Below are 15,056 nucleotides of genomic sequence, written 5' to 3' on the forward strand. Positions count from 1 at the left end.
TATCTTAAGTTAATAGCTAATTTTACTTCCTATGCTAGGTGAGCTATCTAGTCTCATTCTTTCCTTTCGGGCAACACCACTTTTTCTCTGAAGGTCACCATTTTCTTAGCTTCCATAAAGTGAGAAAATAGTTATAAAAATTTGGCAACCCGAAAGTAGAAGGCAGTATAAGAACATAATACAAATTTCATGGTTAATGCCAAAATATTTAAATAGTCAACGAACAACAAATGATTTTAAAAACGTCTGACGCCTAATTCTGTGGAAGGAAGTTCTCTGAAACCAAGAAAACAAATCAAGCATATCAATCAATGGACCAGACACATATTATGACATTAAATGGCTATAATTTTAATTCTTTTGCAGTGAACACTTCAAATGTGAAAGGTGGCACGTTGTTTTCAAATACAATGAAATTTATATGCCAAGATATGCAAGAACATTTATACACAAGAGCATTATACACAAGAACATTAACTACCCTAAATCCTTTATCAAACAAGAGTTTATGTGTGTGTGTTATAAAGTATACATTATGTAATGTTATATATTATACCTTACATTAATTATTATATAGCATATATTCCATGTCTATGTTGCTATATGTAATACAGTATATATAATGTATAATGTTACATTTAATAGTACATATTAAAACATGCTGATAATGGATAACATTTGAAATTTGTATTACATCAACAAGTCCAAGAGCATCAGCTGGTCTGAGGAAAAAACAGTTACTAATCTCAAAGGCTCTCAGAATGTTATTTTTGTTCCATCCTAGTCAAGTATAAACCTAATTTTAGAATACATTTTTTTCTTGGCAAAAAGGACTTCAGGCACATTTTATTATCTGTTGTTAATCGACTAGTTTTATCCTGAGAGAGGTATTTGGGTTGTGGCAATTTCAATAGAACAAATCAGCATGGAAAATTATTTGTTGTTTTAATAACAGGCATAAAGAGAACTTATTTTGTTTCTTGGATGAACAGAATAAAATAAAAATATTTAGAATATGTAATTTAAATAGAATTCTATTCGTTTAGATTTATTTTATTTGAATGAGAATTAAACTGTTCAGAAAATTTTGAGAATTGCAGAATATCTACTGTTTTCATCAACGATAAAAAACGTCTAGCTCTTTAATGCTACACAATCATTGCAACGCACAAGTTCAAGTATAAAATTTCTGTCAAGAGCTTTATGTTACACATTTCTGTTTCCAAAAAAGATGTTCATTTACTAATGATTGCTGAGCCTGAAAGTTAAAGCCAAAGACATTCTTAAGTGTACATTTTCCAACTCATGAAATGTTTATGAGCAAGCACCTTAAGGACTACACAATGTCAGCCCCTCTCCCTTACAAATCCAAAAGGAAACCCATTAGAATAGTGGAATTTGTGGAAATTATAGTTTTAATTTTGATGATGTATTTATAAATCAATATCTGTTTCATTTTTAAATATCCAAAATAATTTTATTAAGTTGTATCAGAAACATAAATAGGGGTGATATATATTACAAATAAGAGATTTTAAAACTTCTGGGTTAAGATATTTAATTGACAGTATTTGGGTCCCCATCAGATGTAAACTAGCAGAGGTAGAAACCATTTTGATCTTCAGAAATCTGGAAATTTTACTGGACACATTGTGCCATCATATCATAATGGGACATGTTTTCTTAAACTTATTTCCAATTCTGGACTGTAGCAAATGCTGTCCATGCCTTGACATGTCCCCTTTAAGTATGCCTTAAAGGGCATGGATTTATGGATACCTGTGACTTCCTCCTTAGAAAGTTCTCTCTAAACAAAGAATGGTACTCAGTTCTCACATAGATCATCCAGATGTGGTAGTAAAAGCCTGCAGGAGCAGTACCAAACCCAAAATTGATCAAAATTGGTAAATAACAAACGAATAAAAAAACCTGTTTTCTTGCCCTTTGGTTAGAAGAACTCTGAGGCGAATTTGACACCAATTTCCAGAGGCCCCCAGTGGGACTGAGCCCCAATTGCCTGCGATGATAACCTGTTCATTAAAACCCCCGGAATTGGTTTCTTCTCTTTGCAGTCTCCCACTCCCCTACCTATGCTTTGAGATCACCTCTCAAACTACTTGCTCTCAAGACCAGATCTCAGAGTCTGCTGTTGGAATTACCCAGCTTAACACGTGCCCTAAGTCCCAGGATACAGAGGTTCCTGTCCTGGTCTCATGCTTTCTAGGGCCTTACTCTGATCCTCCTCCGGCATTGCCTCTCTGCACATGCAAGAAATACATGGGTCCAATGGGGCAGATCTATATAGATCCCAGCACCACCCATGGTTCAAGTTCATGAGACATTATAATTCACAATCCATAGTTCCTTGATCCTGTTTACAGTGCTTTCACAAGACTCTTCCCTAGGTCAGTCCTCCTGGTAGAAGACTCCTAGAACTGTGCAGTAACTAAGAGGTCACTATTAGGAGGGTATGGACCAAGAGTAAGTGTGTGGGCTGACATATCCACATGTTTAAACATAAGAACCATTAGAGTGCATGTTAGAGTTGAAAGACAGAAGAGAATGGTGTGGGCACCTGAATAGCACCCAGCTACCCTGTGCTGTCATTTTCTAGTGCAAAACTCTGAGGAGTCCAAAAATTCTAAATTCAAACTTGGTCTTCAAGGTTCTTATAAAGTTAGATTTGTTAAAATGTATTTTACATAGAATAATAGAATGTATTCTATTTTGAAATGTGTTGGTTTGATTTGTAAGTTTTTAAAATGTAGACATATGTTATGTGGGCTTCCATTTGAACTCTTGACTTGGCCATAACAAATGTTAGGGACTATCTGGATCTGTCCCTTTCATCCCTACTCAATTTAGATGTAGTTAACCTGTATCTTTTCCTTACAAGTGTGGCAACTGTCAGGATTCTATATTTAAAGATAACTGAATATATGTAAATTTACTGAAAAATTACAATTACTGAAGAAAATAAAGAAACATAAAGAAAGAATTTCTTGAAGTAAAGACTACATCATTTGATTTAACTTTGGTTATTGTAAGAAATCAGTGCTATCTACAGTTTTTCAAATAACCCATAAAAATATACTATGTGGCCGGGCGCGGTGGCTCAAGTCTGTAATCCCAGCACTTTGGGAGGCCGAGACGGGCGGATCACGAGGTCAGGAGATCGAGACCATCCTGGTTAACATAGGTGAAACCCCGTCTCTACTAAAAATACAAAAAACTAGCCGGGCGAAGTGGCGGGTGCCTGTAGTCCCAGCTACTCGGGAGACTGAGGCAGGAGAATGGCGTGAACCCGAGAGGAGGAGCTTGCAGTGAGCTGAGATCCGGCCACTGCACTCCAGCCTGGGTGACAGAGCAACACTCCGTCTCAAAAAAAAAAAAAAAAAAAAAAAAAAAAATATACTATGTTCAGATCCTAGAATAGGTCATAGTTGGAACAAAAGATCAATACCATTGTTTTGTTCAGCTACAACTGCATAACAAACTACCCAAAAACTTAGTGATTTAAAGCAACAACCATTCATTTGCTCATAATTCTGTGGCCTGAGCTCATTTGGGACAGCTTATCATCTCCACATGGTACTACCTGGATATTTTGACCTGTATATATCCTGGGTACTGACTGTGGTCTTTGGATCTCTGCTGGGAATTCTGTCCTTGAGCACTCTAATCCTGTATGAGATGAGCCCAATCATTTTTCATAGAGTATATAAGAATTACCAGCAGCAAAAAAGAGATTAATGTAAAAGAAGCTATCAAATATCTGCCTCTTTCCCATTGCTAAATGATCCTTTGTCCAAAGCAAGTCACGTGGCCACAACCAGGTCAATGAGGAAAGGGAGACTATACAAAACCTGTGTATAGGCAGATATGATCAACTTGGGCTTTTACTGTAATAATCTACAATGCACTAATGCAGAGAAAGATACATGTATAAAACTTGTGACCTGAAAAAGATAAAATCAACTGAGAGTTAAAAACCCTCTTTTTTCAGTTTTGGTTCCAATTCTACATTGTGAGACCTTAAGCAAACAACTTAAGGTTTCTTATAAACTCAACTTCTTTTTTTTTTTCCTTTCATTTTTCAACCACAAGTTTATTTTCTAAATTTACTACATATATTTTTAATACCAGAAAAGGGTTTATTTCCCCCCATGGATACAAGGTAGTCCCTCCCAGATATTTTTGGCATGTGATTTTAAAACTGAAAGCCATCTAAAAATAGTTGTGAAAGCTAAGATATAAGCATTATTTTAATATCCTCCCAACTATTTAAGAACATCGATTTTTTAAACAATTTTTAACTTTATAATTTTTTAAATTTTAGCTTTTATTTTAGATACAGGGAGGTACATGTGTTGAATTTTTACATGGGATATTGGACCCAGGTAGTGGGTATAGTACCCAGTAAGTAGTTTATCAACCCGCACACTCCTCCAAACTTCTTAATCTCTTTCAATGAGTGGGATTTGATTAATAGCTTTCAAAAAATTTTATTTTCTGGCTTAGATGTACTGTGTATGAACAATATTTAACATTGAATTAACATATAAAACAAAGGAAACTGGAGATCTGGTTGAAGTAGAATGAGGAGCTAGAAGTTCCCATTTACTTCCATGGCCTCACTATAGAGAAGCCAAAGCACTTCAGAAGAATTTTGGGGCTTCATAGAATATAATTTGATTAACTAATTTATTAGACTTGTTTGTGCCTTAGTGGTCATAATTGTATAAAAACACATCAAACATATGGAAGAGATTAAGTAATATAGTAAGTTGAACACTGCCTTCTATAGTTGTTTTTGGTATATTATTAACAAACAGTAATCAGAGCTTTTAATTCAGAAAATGAATAATCAAGAATGAATAATTATATTTACTACATGTACATATATAATTGTATAATATTTATTATAAGAAAATGTGAATAATTATATTTTAGAGAATTTTTTGGTCTATTTGTTAATCACATCACCACCTACTACTAAAAACTCTTAATGTAGGCTTTTTTTCTATTGTATAAGTCAAAAGACTAACTTACCTGCTCTCTTAGGCCATTCTCGCATTGCTATAAAGAAATACCTGAGACTGGGAAACTTATTTAACTAAAAAAAAATTTAATTTTCTCATGGTTCTGCAAGCTATAAAGGAAACATGGAAGTATCTGCTTGGTTTCTGGGGAGGACTCAGGAAACTTACAATCATGGCAGAAGACAAAGCAGGAGCAGGCATCTTACATGGCAGGAACACGGGTAAGAGAAGAGAGTAGGGGGAGGTACTATACACTTTTAAACAACTAGACGTCACTAGAATTCACTCACTATCCTGAGTACAGCATCAAGAGTATGGTGCTAAACCATTCATGTGAAACCACCCCTAAGATCCAATCACCTCCTACTAGTTCCCACTTCCAATATGGTGATTACAATTTGAAATTACATTTGAGCAGGGACACAAATCCAAACCATATCACAAGTACAGTGAACTTTTTCCCATTTTAGTTATTATTTTTTTGTAGGCACATGAGTATCTGAATCACAAATACTCTAGAAAAGTAAGTGATTGATTGTGTGCTAACAACTGCTCATTACTGTTTCTTCTTTAATAAAAATATGAAATGCAGCCATAGACATTAAAAAGAGAATTTAGCAGTTAAAAAATTGACAGTTTATTTTGTAAAAAATTTCTATTAGTAGAAATTTTGTTTAATATGGTTCACTCAGAAAAAAAAATTCTAAAATGGACTAGCTGCTTAAATTGTTATATTTATTATAATATTCAATAAAATAATAATTTAAAATAAAAACCTATACTTACTATTGACAAATTCAATATTTTAAATATTGGTTAAAATTGATTTTATTATTTAAAAAGAAGTTGAACTACTTTTCCCTTTCTATCACCAAGGAGATTTAAAATAATATAATACTTAGGGGGTAAAAGACAAAGAGTGATAGGAAGAGACAGGGGAAAGGAAAAGGAAAGAAAGGAAGAAAGGAAGAAAAAAGGATAAATCTAAAGGAGAGGGGAAGTAGGAATTGAGGAAGGAAAATGAAAAGTATTTGGAATGCTAAAAGAATGTCATATGACCCTTTTTACCTGACCAACCTCAAATGCCTGAGAGCACTGGACTTGCCTTCCCATGAAGTTCGTAAGTATCTGCCAGAAGGGCAGACTGGTATGCAGTTCCCTGAATGATTTTACTGAAAAGTTGTAAGTGCACATTCTCCCAGGTACCCTAAAGCACAGGGAAAGAAGGTCATAGACAGATACCAGAGTGCTGTAGTATGTAAATGGCAAGGATGGCCAATCATTATCAGCACAGCCAAGCTAGCCTTAAGAGCTACAGGAAAACTTACTAATTTTGTTGTTTAAGTCTAGTAGGGCTTTATTAACCTTCTGTCTGCTTGATCTGCCAATTATTGAGAGAGGTCTAATAAGATCTTCCACTGTAATTTAGAATTTGTTCATTTCTCTTTTTACATTAATTGATTTTGGCTTTATACATTTCGAGAATATGTGTTTAGGTATAAATAATTTCAAAGTTTCTTCTCTAAGTTGGACTTTTCCCTTTTTAAATTAAGTAATACATTTATTTACCATAAAGTCTACTTGTTTTCATATTAATATATCTATGCCAGCTATTTTATGATTAGTAAATACCTGGTATAGGTTTTTTGATATTTTACCAGGAAATTTTATAAACAGTATAAAGCTACATTTAAATATCACCTTTTATAATTTAGTCTGTTCATATTTATTGTAATTAATGATATATTTGTGTTTATTTTAACATTTCATTTTGTGCCACACTTTAACCCATTTTATTTTGTTCTTTTCTATTCTTGAATTCTATTGAATTTATCAAGTTTTGTTTATTTTCATTTATGCCTCTACTGGTTTAGAAATTATACATTCTATACCTATACTTTTCAGTGCCCCAAATATTCAACATCTATACTTCACATAAAAAAATCTTACAGTAATTCAACCCTGGTCCCTAAAATGTAAGAACTTTACATGCCTATAATGGCAAATCCTTCCTTATAAAGTTGTTGTCTAGTAATTGAGCTCACTTCGTTTTGGTAACACCTGAATCATTTATTCTTATTATTATTTCTACAGTCAAATCCTCATGGGAGTCACCCACATTTACTGATTATTTTAGTAACCATTATTCTTAGACCCCAATTCTCTCTTCTGAATTCAATTTCCTTCAGCAGTAAGAGGGCTTACGCTTGTTCTTTTACCAAAATCTCTGAGTTTTAAATGGTCTCAAGTTCATTGTTGAATTACAAATGTTTTTATTTCATCTTTACTCATGAGTGATAGTTCACAAGGATATCCAGTTAATTTTCATCAGCACTATAATGCTATTGTCTTTTGGTTTCTAATGTTACTGTTGGTAATTCTGCCTTCAGTATAATTTTTGTTCCTTTATAAATAATCTGCCATTTTTCTCTCATTGCTTTTTGGAATTTCTCTTATCTTTGCCATTCTATGGTTTCACTGTGACCTATCTACCTATGTGTAAATTTAGGTATTCTTCTATTGTCTTCTGGTATTGCAGACATTTTGTTTCTGCTTTTCCTTATTCTCATTTGCTCCTAGTAAGATAAGAAATGTATCTAATTTAGGTGGTCACTTGTAGAGCAACTCATTCCATATTTACTTTACAGCAATCTCTTAGTTCTAACTATGGAGGTAACTCAATATGCAGCCCTTGGGCCCATTTCCTGTATCAAACAAGCATCTCCCTATTAAATGTAGGTAGGGTACTTGTTTGGTTGGTTTTTCAGGCCCTGACAGTTTTGTAATGATCTAAAGAAAAATTTACATCTTAAAAAAATATATGTAACATATACATATATAGGTATACATATAAAAAACAGGATATATATATATATATCTTCCTGTTAACAGGTTGAGTATTCCTTATCTGAAATGCCTGGGGCCAGAAGTATTTTAGATTTCAGAATTTTTCAGATTTTGGAATACACGCATATGCATAATGAGATAACTTAGGGATAGGACCCAAGTCTAAACAGGAAATTCATTTATGCTTCATATACACATTATACACATAGCCTGAAGGTAATTTTACATGCTATTTTAAGAAATTTTGTTCATGAAACAAGTTTTGACTGCCTTTTGACTGTGACTTAATATGAGATCAAATGTGAAATTTTCCACCTGTGGCACCATGTTGGTGATCAAAATGTTTCTGATTTTGAGCATTTGGAGTTTTGGAGAGTTCAAATTTTGGATTTCCATGTTGGTTACTCAACCTATAATCAATAATGTGAACCGTGAAAATCTGAGACAGGTCTCAGTTAATTCAGAAAGTTTATTTTGCCAAGGTTGAGGATGCACGCCTGTGATGTGACATGGTCTCAAGAGGTCCTGACAACATGTGCTCAAGGTGGTAGGGGCATAACTTGGTTTTATATACATTTTAGGGAGACATGAGACATCAATCAATAGGTGTAAGATGTGCATTGGTTCAGTCTGAAAAGGTGGGTGAAGGTGGGACAACTCGAAGCGGGGAGGGGGCGTCTAGGTCATAGGTAGATAAGAGACAAATGGTTGTATTTTACTGAGTTTCTGATTAGCCTCTCCAAAGGAGGCAATTAGATATGCATTTATCTCAGTGAGCAGAGGAGTTACTTAGAATAGAATGAGAGGCAGGTTTGCCCTAAGCAGTTCCCAGCTTGACTTTTCCCTTTAGCGTAGTGATTTTGGGACCTCACGATTTAGTTTCCTTTCACGATAAACTCTTGTCCCACCAATAATATTACAACCAGAAATATAACCCCAACCACTTAGGCAACTGAACGGACCCCCTCTGGGCCTAGGGAAACCTGAAACATTGAATTACCAGCCATAATGGAAAGGGAGATTGGACACGCTTTGCTATATCCTTTCCCTTTTGGAGTTTAGACACAACTGACCATCATTAAGATTAAAATAGGTATCATAAGACTGATGAAACAGACTCTTTGTGTCAATAAGAAACCAAATTCCAAACTGACTCTGGTATAGCATCACATGGCAAATAACAAACCCTGAATGAAATAAAATCATTTTACCCCCAAATACATGTCTTTGACATATTTTGAAATGGCCCTGAAAAGCTGTATTTTGTGGGAGCAATTTTGTATCTGTAGAGAATCTTCATTAATGCATCTAGGCCTTTCCTGATCTAGGAGAGATTAAGCATCTGATACCTTCTACGGCCTGAAAAAAAAACATTTAGCATCTATTCTCTCTGATGCTTGCTATCTGGAGGCCTCATCTACATAACAAGAACCTTGGCTTCCACAACTCCATTTATCTTAACTCAAGCATCTCTTTCCAGGACTGCAAGTCTTTAGCTTAACTCTTTAACCCAATTGCCAATGAAAATACCTTTGAATCCTTCTATAACTGTAATAAGCCCTCCCTATCCTCACATTGAGATGTTTGGCTTTTCTAGGCCAAACCAATGTATACATTACGTGTACTGCCTTATGCCTTTCCCTGTAACTTGCCTCCCTAAAATGTATAAAACCAAACTGTAACTCGACCATCTCAGGCACTTTCTCAAGACCTCCTGAGATTGTTCTCCAGTCTATGATCACTCATACTGGCTCAGAATAAACCTCTTCAAATATTTCACAGAGTTTGGCTTTTTCATCAATAAAATACACCACAACTGACTTAGACTCTTCCCATCTCTGCCACCACTACTACCAGATCTTCATGTGAGATTCTACACATTACTGACAGAGTGATGTCCCTCCACATAATCCCCTACAGTTGTGGTAATTTTTGGGAATTCCTCATAGGATACATGTAAATGACTGGCTGCTGTTGAATTTTTGGATTTCTGTAGGCCTTCATGGGTCATTTAATGAAAAATTAGAAGGGGACCTATCAAGGAGTTCTAGCTTGATAGCATTTTAAATAGCAAGTTTTCTATAATTGTCTAAGAAGACAAAATTACCCAAAGAAAACAACTGACGTAAGATTTCACTTTCTAATTAACCCCTCCATACGGAAAGAAGCAAGGGATTGCTGACAGCAAATTAACTTTGTATTCTGCATTTTCATTTCTGAATACCATAAACATTCTCTAATTGTCCTGTATTAAATATAAAATCTGTTTTGAACAGAGTTTATTTTTAAGTTCTTGCAGACTGATTTACTAAGTGTGCAAATTAGTATGAATGAGCTGCTAGCAAGCCAATAATCAGCATGTTCTCTAGGACTTAAAATAATGGAAAAGACTACTGAAATTTCTGATTAAATGTCTCCCTAAATATATAATTGTAGAGCATATGTTTACCACTGAAGACCTAACAGAAAGAACAAGCAACTTTTTTAAAGTTCACTTTTTTTTTTACTTGCCAGCTCTATGTCTATAAATATAAAGCAATGAAAGGCAAAGTGAGTCATTTATCAAACTGAAAATATATTAAAACTATAAGGACAAAGAATATATGCAGTCTTGGATATTACAATTATGTTGAATCCGTTGTTACATTATTTGACTTAAAGTGTATTTTTTAAAAATAACATAGAACACAATCAAGTGTCATTGTAGTTTGGTGCATGCAGAGTAGGAGGAAAGAATTTGGACTGGGCAGAAAACCAAAATGTTAGTAGGACATATATTTATAACTAAACAAAGTACACAGGACATATATTTACAACTAGACAAAGTACAGACTCTGACTATGAGAAGATAGGTATGGGAGGGCAGCAAGAGAAAGGCCTATCTATCAAGTAACAGTTATCACAGGGTTTATCTAAAGTAAGAAGCAAGCTTAAATAAGGCAAGTCGCACAGAGAAAAGAAGAAATGGGTAAGGCTGGTATAAAAGAAGCCAACTCCACAGTTAAAGACCCAGGATCCCAAGTTGAGGGAAAGATTCCTGTTCAAGGGGCCTAGGGCTATCCAGAACAATGATGGATGGCAAGAAGAGTGTACCAGTACCCAGGTAGGGAGCTGGCAGAAACAAACTAGGCTTTTAAGAAATAAAGTAGAAACCTATGCCTGAGTGCTGGGACAGACGTGACAGAAATAAATGTATCGCAAAGATTGATCGTGCTAAAACCACCTTTGCAAAAATTATAAATGAGAAAATAACGATAGTGAAAGAAATCTTATCTAACGGAGTCCATCTTGCTTCTAACCTCCAAGCCATCATTGTTTACTTCTGGGCATGAGCCAAAATAACTCTGGGAAGAACTTATAGTTTAACTTTGAAACAAAGATGGTAACAGCTCTTTCCCCAAACAAATCCCCTTCCCACCTGGGGACGAGACTGCCTTTACAGAACTAACACATTAGACAAAACATTAGAAATTATGGTTTAGGAGTCATGCAACCGGAGGCTGCAAGAGTCTGAACCTTCCCAAATTGCTCCTGGGGATAACATCACTATTGTAAAGTCCAAGATCGGTGCTTGAGATATTTTGTAGACCCTGTATCCTGGATGGATCAGTTGCCACGAGCCAGATGATAAACTGGCTCATCTGGTCTTGTGGCCTCCACCCAGGAACCGACTTAGTGCAAGAGGATGGCTTTGACCCCCTGTGATTTCATCTCCGACCTGACCAATAAGCAATCCCCACTTCTCCAGCCCCTACCTGACAAATTATCCTTAAAAACTCTGATCCTTGAATTCTTGGGGAGACTGATCTGAGTAATAATAAAACTTGAGTCTCCCATACAGCCAGCTCTGCATAAATTAAACTCAATCTCTATTACAATTCCCCTGTTTTGATAAATTGGCTCTGAATAGGCAGCAGGCAAGGAGAACCCATTGGGTGGTTACAATGCAAATGAGGAGGCAGGGCTAACAGATCCAGCATCAGACTGGTACTCACTAGACTGTAAGTATGACATGGGAGACTGGTGGTCAGCACAGATGGGCCTCTGGATCCCACTCCTGAGATAGAAACTGGCTCAGGACCTGGGATGGAACATATCAACAGGGATGGTAGGGGGAAGGGAAAGAAATCAGAAATTTTCTACATTTAACGCTACTGACAATGTAACTAGTAGACTTCTTTAAAATAACAATTGCTTGTCACAAGAGGGCACTAGCTGCGGGGGTCGGCCCGCAGACCCTGACCCAAACGACGGATGAATAAAACGTACACTGACACACAGATATTCTATTTTGCCAGTCCTGCTGAGTGTCCAGCCGCCTGCACACCAAGAGAGGTTTGTCATTGCGGCCAGCCCTGAGCGGCTCACACTCCAGGCATTTATTTCGTACACAATTAACAACAGAAGCTCTGAGTCAACACACTTGTGGATAATTAACATGGTTAAGAGAGTAGTTCTCAGAATGATTAAAGCTCAGGTACCGTGGTCTAAAGTTAAATATCATTAGGGGGCAATATCTCTAGTTGACCTTCCCCGGAGAGGGCCATCTGGCTCAAAGGTTAGTTGGAGGTAGGGTAAACAGACTTAACTGGGGAAGCCTCTATTGTCCCTAGTATTTACCCTATGACCTAATGCTCTAAGGTAAGCATTGGCTGCCTTCAGCCTGTTCAATTGTTACAAGCTATGTAACCTTTCAGCCTTCCAAAAGGTTTGTGACTACTCCCTATAACTTTTCCTAATATTTCCCTGTAATATTTCTGCCACCATTCTGATTGAATCCCACCAGACAACATTTCTGTGTGTGATACATTTTATATGCTTCCTCCAGTTGTTTTATGTGCTTCCTCCAATTCCTTTGCTGCCACCACCTCCATCAATCTCAGCCACTTGTCTTTTTTCCAGGTTCGTCTCCTTGGGGGTGACCTATATCTTGCATCAGAAGCAACAGAGCCAACCCCTTGACTGCTGCTTTACAACCAAGCAGACCTGCCCCCATGCTCAGTTTCAGGCTCCTTCTGCCTTGGCAGAGCATGGTATTTGACACCTTAGCTAGAGAATGCTGCCTTAAATGCTAGGGCCCTGGTGTAAAGTTTAGGAAACAGGAACAGGAGACAAGGAGGTAAACATGCAGATAAAATTCCTTTTCTTTTCTCTCTCACATTGATTGCTCAAGGGTACTTTGCAGAGACACCTGCTGAGCAATCTGATGCATATACAGTCATGCACTATCTGGTCAACCACTGGGTGCCTATATGATGGTGGTCCCATAAGATTATAATGGAGATGAAGAACTCCTATTGCCTAGTGATGCCGTAATGTCCTGCTGCAATGCATATTATATGGTGATGCTGGTGTAAACAAACCTACCGAGCTGCCAGTGGTATAAAAGCTTAGCACATACAATTATGTACAGTTCATAAAACTTTATGGAAATAAATTACCAGAATTTATTTGCCGTGGCAAATAATGACCAGACTGTGTTGCTGATTTATGTATTTATTATATTGTACTTTTCCTTGTTATTTTAGGGTGTACTTCTACTTATTTGAAAAAAAAATTAACTGTAAAATAGTCTCAGGCAGTTACTTCAGGAGGTATTCCAGAATAAAATATTGTTATTATAGTTATTATAGAAGATGACAGCTCCATGCATGCGATTGTTCCTAAAGACCTTCCAGTGTGGGACAAGATGTGGAGGTAGAAGATAGTGATATTGATGATCCTGACTCTTGTGTAGGCCTAGGGTAATGTGTGTGCTTGTGTCTTAGTTTTTAACAAAGAAGTTTAAGAAGTAAAATAAATAAATAAAGTTTAAAATAAAAAAGTTTACAGAATAAGGATATAAAGAACAAAAATATTTTTGTACAGCTATATATGTTTTAGCTAAGTTTTATTACAAGAGTCAACAAGTTTAAAAATATTAAGAAGTTTATAAAGCAAAAAAGTTACAGTAAGCCAAGATTAATTTATTATTATACAAAATTTTTAAAAATAAATTTAGTGTAGCCTAAGTATACAGTGTTTATAAAGTCCACAGGAATGGACAGTAATCTTCTAGGACTTCGCATTCACTCACCACTCATTCACTGACTCACCTAGAGCAATTTCCAGTCCTATAAGTTCCATACATGGTAAGTGCCCTGTATAGGTATATCTTTTTAAAAATATTTTATACCCCATTTGTACTGTACCTTTTCTAGGTTTAGATGTGTTTAGCTACACAAATGCTTAGCCTTGTGTTACAATTGCTTACAGTATTTGGTACATTAACTTGTTGTGTAGGTTTGTAGCCTCAGAGCAATAGGTTGTACCATACAGCCTAGATGATTAGTAGGCTATACCATCTAAGTTTGTGTAAGTACACTGTGATGTTCACAAAAAGATGAAACCACCTAACAAAGCATTTCTCAGTATGTATCCCCTTTGTTAAGCCATGCATGATTGTATTCACAGAGGTAAGCTGTGGATACTGAGGCAACAGCTCATGTATCATGCATTGCTTTACCTCCCATCCTTCCCTTTCTTGTTTCTATTTTTATTTTTCCACTCTCAGTGCCCTAAATTTGCATCTCCCAAGTAAAGTATTCGTATTTAGTTATTGCTTAAGGTTTTATTTTCTAGGGGATTCAAACTAAGATAATTACTAGAGTAAAAATAAACAGCATTGTGACTTCACATTTTGTGCAGCATAACATAATGGAAACAGAATAGAGGAAGATTTAGCAGGCTTACTCAGTATACTTACTCTAATTACTTAGTAGACTTGAATGCTAACTCAGGAGACTTGATGTGATCTCCTATATGGTCTGTGAAGACACTTAAATTTCCTGGGCCTAACATTCTCCCTTTTACAAATGGAGATGTTGTACCATGGTGGCATTAGGCTGTGCAAGTGGTGGTTCCCCAGTTTATTCTAATACAAGGATTAACTACACAAGTGATCTGGGCAGGGAGAATTTTGATAATATAGGTTCCTAGATGACTTCCAACCTGAGAATAATTCAGTAGGCCTAGAGTTGGACCTGGAATATGTATTTTGTTGCAGGTACCCAGGTACCACTGATGTACATCCAGAGTTGGTGACCACTGGCAAACAATAACCAAAAGTGAGCTGGAGTGGCTATACTACAATTACAAATGGACTTTAAGTCAAAAAATGTTAAAAGA

The 15,056-nt window shown here is 36.0% G+C and overlaps 1 protein-coding gene across 3 annotated transcripts in view; it reads right to left on the reverse strand.

Annotated features, from left to right (window-relative positions):
- The window catches only part of LOC105499042 (cilia and flagella associated protein 47), a 469,827-nt gene that overhangs the window by 158,299 nt on the left and 296,472 nt on the right, over positions 1-15,056 (reverse strand). The window lies entirely within an intron of this gene.

Source organism: Macaca nemestrina, chromosome X (genome assembly GCF_043159975.1).
Source record: "Macaca nemestrina isolate mMacNem1 chromosome X, mMacNem.hap1, whole genome shotgun sequence".
NCBI classification, from domain to species: Eukaryota; Metazoa; Chordata; class Mammalia; order Primates; family Cercopithecidae; genus Macaca; species Macaca nemestrina.